Source organism: Magnolia sinica, chromosome 5 (genome assembly GCF_029962835.1).
Source record: "Magnolia sinica isolate HGM2019 chromosome 5, MsV1, whole genome shotgun sequence".
Lineage (NCBI taxonomy): Eukaryota > Viridiplantae > Streptophyta > Magnoliopsida > Magnoliales > Magnoliaceae > Magnolia > Magnolia sinica.
The window spans coordinates 46,075,770-46,079,667 of record NC_080577.1 but is presented as its reverse complement, the minus strand read 5'-3'; the positions used below and the strand labels follow the sequence as shown (position 1 = coordinate 46,079,667).

Sequence of the window (3,898 nt, the reverse complement as noted above, 5' to 3'; positions counted from 1 at the left end):
CGTTAGACCGACCCTTTCACTATTACTAATGTTTATCTTCATGGGGCTGTCGAGATTCGGAATCCAAACAATGGCAATGAATTCAAAGTAAATAGACATCGATTAAAGCCATTTATTGAAAAATTTGACTCAAAGGATATGTCCATACCTCTGACTGATCTTGTGTACCAGGATTAATCTCGTAGTCTGATGGAGGTATAAGTAGGTTTATCGCTTTCATAGGACTAGGGTAGTTTGCTTCCACTGTTTAGGATAATTTTCTTATACTCTATTGAGTTTTGTTTGTGATAACCCATCTTCGCACTAAGATCATTGAAAGAAATAACCTCAGAATTCCTTCTTCAAGTATTACCTTTCCATCACTTCCCTCTTCTTATCATTGTCTCTTTTGCATTACATGCTTAATTCTTTTACATTAAGGACAATGTAGATTTTTTGAATGGGGATGGTGGATTAGGTAACCTAATCAGTGTTTTCTCAGTATTAAGCAATTTTTTTTAAATTTCAATGTTTCAAGTTGAAATCTGTTTAGGAAGTGATGAATTGTGTACTTAAGAATTCTTTGAGTATGAGAAGATAGAGATTGAATTTTGAATTGCTGAAGTCGAGTCATCTAAGTGCTTGCACTCAATTGTTAAGAGGAAGTTTGAATATCATGTTATTCTAAATCACAAGGCACATTCAATATTACCTTCTGTAAGACATAGTAGAATTTTTTATTGTTAATATGTAAACCATTAATAGATGGTGAGAATCGAGTCTGGAGAAGTTTATCCACCTTAAAAGAAGAAAAGAACTAGTTAAAAAAAAATAGGAGATCGACAAAGAGGTCATGAAAAAGAATGAAAAGAATGAAAAATTTGGAAAAGAATTAATAAAAATTGACTGTCGATATAAAATCAAAAACTGAAAAAAGAAGGAAAAGCGGATGAGTTCGAAATCAGTACTTGAGTTTCAAATTGATCTTGAAGTGATGAGTGTGGCTAACATGGTGAATTAATAGTATTTGTACGCGAAGCAAGCTGACTTTCACTGAGCACATTGAAAAACTTGATATGCAAATTATGCTTTGATTTAATGGACAAAGAACTTATTTGATTGGCTACTTATATGATTTGGTTCTAAGTTTTCAAAATCTCACTTTCGTATCTTATTTCTACCCATTCATACTTGAGTGCACAAAAGATTATTTTCTGAAAAAGATTTATAACATTAAGCATTGAATTTTATTTTACGCATACTTTGCTCGGGACTAGAAAAATGCTGGTTGGGAATTGTGTTGAGGGTCAAATATTGCATATTGGACCACATTTATATCTTGGTTTTATGAACATGATACTACTTAATGTCCTATTTTACTCATGTTTGTGTTACAGTTAATTATGGCATTTAATGTAGCTAGGAATGGATGACCAAGGATGACCGGGATCTGAGTACTCATATCTAAAATGGGTTGAGTATCCAGGATGATAAAATCTACTAGATAGTAGAATTTGTCAACCCGGACCAGCACATCCTTGATTATCTCTCTCGGTACACGAACTGAATGATCAGCAAGTTGTAATGTGATCCAAGTGGGTTTTAATTCACATAGACCTAATTTTTCATATACCGAGAAAGGAATCAGATTAACACTTGCTCCAAAGTCAAGAAGTGCGTGCTCTATCTGGTGATTCTCAATTATACAGGTGATAGTTGGGCTACCAGGATCTTTATATTTTTATGGCACATATTGATTGAGGATGACACTCACTTTTTCTGTCAGAAAAATTCTCTATTAAATAGTCTATCGTCTCTTGGTTGTACATAAATCTTTTAGAAAAAAAAAGAATTTGTTTCACGACGTCCAACAGAGGGATGTTGACTTTCACTGTTTCAACACCTTTAGAATATCCTGTGAGTTAGCTAGAGGTTTTGGTGCAATCAACCATTGGGGGAATGGCACAATCGGCTTACTTTGAGGTTTCGGTTCCAACCCATGTTGAGTATTGCTAGGTCTATCACTCTCATCTACTTTTGGGTCCTTAGACTTTTCAGCCCTAACCGGAATAGATTTATCAATTGTCTTCCCACTCCTAAGAGTGGTGATAGACTTAGCTTGTTTCATTTAATTTGAAGAGCTTGGTTTACTAATTTCATATTGTGGTTTAGGGTTGGGGAGAGGTTGGACCAGAAGGATCCCTTTCTTCCCAATTGAATTTTTTGTCTCACGCCCTTTTATGGCCTTTGAAAGGTCTTGAATGGCTTGCAATATACTTTGATTGAGAAGCTCTTGATTTTGAATATGTTTTAAGACCGGATCCTCTTGAGGGTTCCTTTGATTCATAAATTGGTTAAGGATCTCTTGAGGAGTAGCCATTTGTCCATTCCTCCAACTGAAATTTGGATGGTTCCTCCAGCTAGTTGTATGTATTTGAGGTGGGTTGGCTAAAAGGTCTTTGGTAGTTGTTCATAGCATTTGATTGCTCATTCGAAATTTCTTAAAAAGCAGGTATTGTTGGACAATTTTTAGTTGTATGTATGTTACAAGCATAAATACCGCAAACAACTTCCTTAGCTTTATCCTTCTTAAGTTTTATGCCCTCAATTTTCCTTGTGAGACTGGCCACTTTAGCATTTTTATCGTCTTCCTCTTTCAAACGATATATTCCGCCCTTCTCCTTTGATTGAGTAGGTTTAGAAGTTGTCCTAGGTCTTAGGGAGATGTCCCATGATTGTGCAGTTTTAGCGTGTTAAAGTAATCCCACACATCATCGACATCTTTGTTCATGAATTCCTCATTGCACATTGTCTTGACGAATTAGCACATAGAAGATGTCAGTCCTTCATGGAAGAAACTTGTTATGCGTTATGTTTCAAAACAATGTTATGGGCATGAACTAACAAGATCCTTGAACTGCTCCCAACATTGAAAGAATGTTTCATCTTCCTTTTGGGCAAAGTTCATGATCGAGTTTCTAATGGTGTTTATTTTATGGTATGGGAAATTTTTCTTTATGAACTCCCTTGTCATGTCATTCCATCTACCAATAGATCGTGGACGAAGTAAATGCAACCACGTCTTAGCCTTTGATTTTAAGGAGAAAGGATAGAGTTTCAGCCAGATCATGTCTTCAGACACATTAGGAAAGTATAAAGTGGCTATGATTTCATCAAACTCTTTCAAGTGTAGATATAGATTTTATATTCAAGTCCATGGAACTTTGGAAGGAGTTGGATCACCCCTTGCTTAATATCAATATTCCCTGTATTTTCTGGAAAAATTATACATGAAGGTGTACTCACCCCCGCTGGTTGTAAGAAATCTCGTAAAGTACGAGGTGGGGTGCATGATATACCTCATTCTCATCGTGGGTGTAACGTCTCGGAAAAATTCGTATAAAGACCCGAGTACCACCTCAGGTAGAAATCCCTAAGGATAGTATCTTGTAGAAATTTATGCGAAAATTAATTAAATACTGAACTAGATTAATCGGTGAATTTATCTTGAACCACTATTTATACAAATGACAAGAACCAAACCATCAAAATCGCTAACTCAACACTGCTTGAAAACCTAAGAGAAATCCTAAAAGCATGTTGCACTCAGGAGTACATTGAAACTTCGTATCGGACCTGAATTGCATAACGAAAATCCGATGACCGCGGAACTATAAGGTTATGACCGTCTTATTGGGCTTGACAACTATCGCGGGAACTGAGCCCAAATAGTATACAAAAATGCACAACTTGAGCCCTGAGCGAAGTGTGTGGGAAACGCGAATATCTTTAGAAAACGTAATGAACTTAAGTAAATCAGGTCGTTCGCTTCCCGTAAAATTGAAGATTTCAAATGGTTAGTTTCAGACCAAACTTCACCCATGGATTAGGAAAATTTTCTTACACATATCTGTATACT

General features: G+C 35.9%; 1 non-coding gene across 1 annotated transcript; it reads left to right on the top strand.

Annotated features, from left to right (window-relative positions):
• Positions 1–2,859: 2,859 nt before the first annotated feature.
• Positions 2,860–2,965, top strand: LOC131247705 (small nucleolar RNA R71). Its single transcript, XR_009171977.1, has one exon. It is a non-coding gene; the product is annotated as a small nucleolar RNA R71 (small nucleolar RNA).
• Positions 2,966–3,898: the final 933 nt, after the last annotated feature.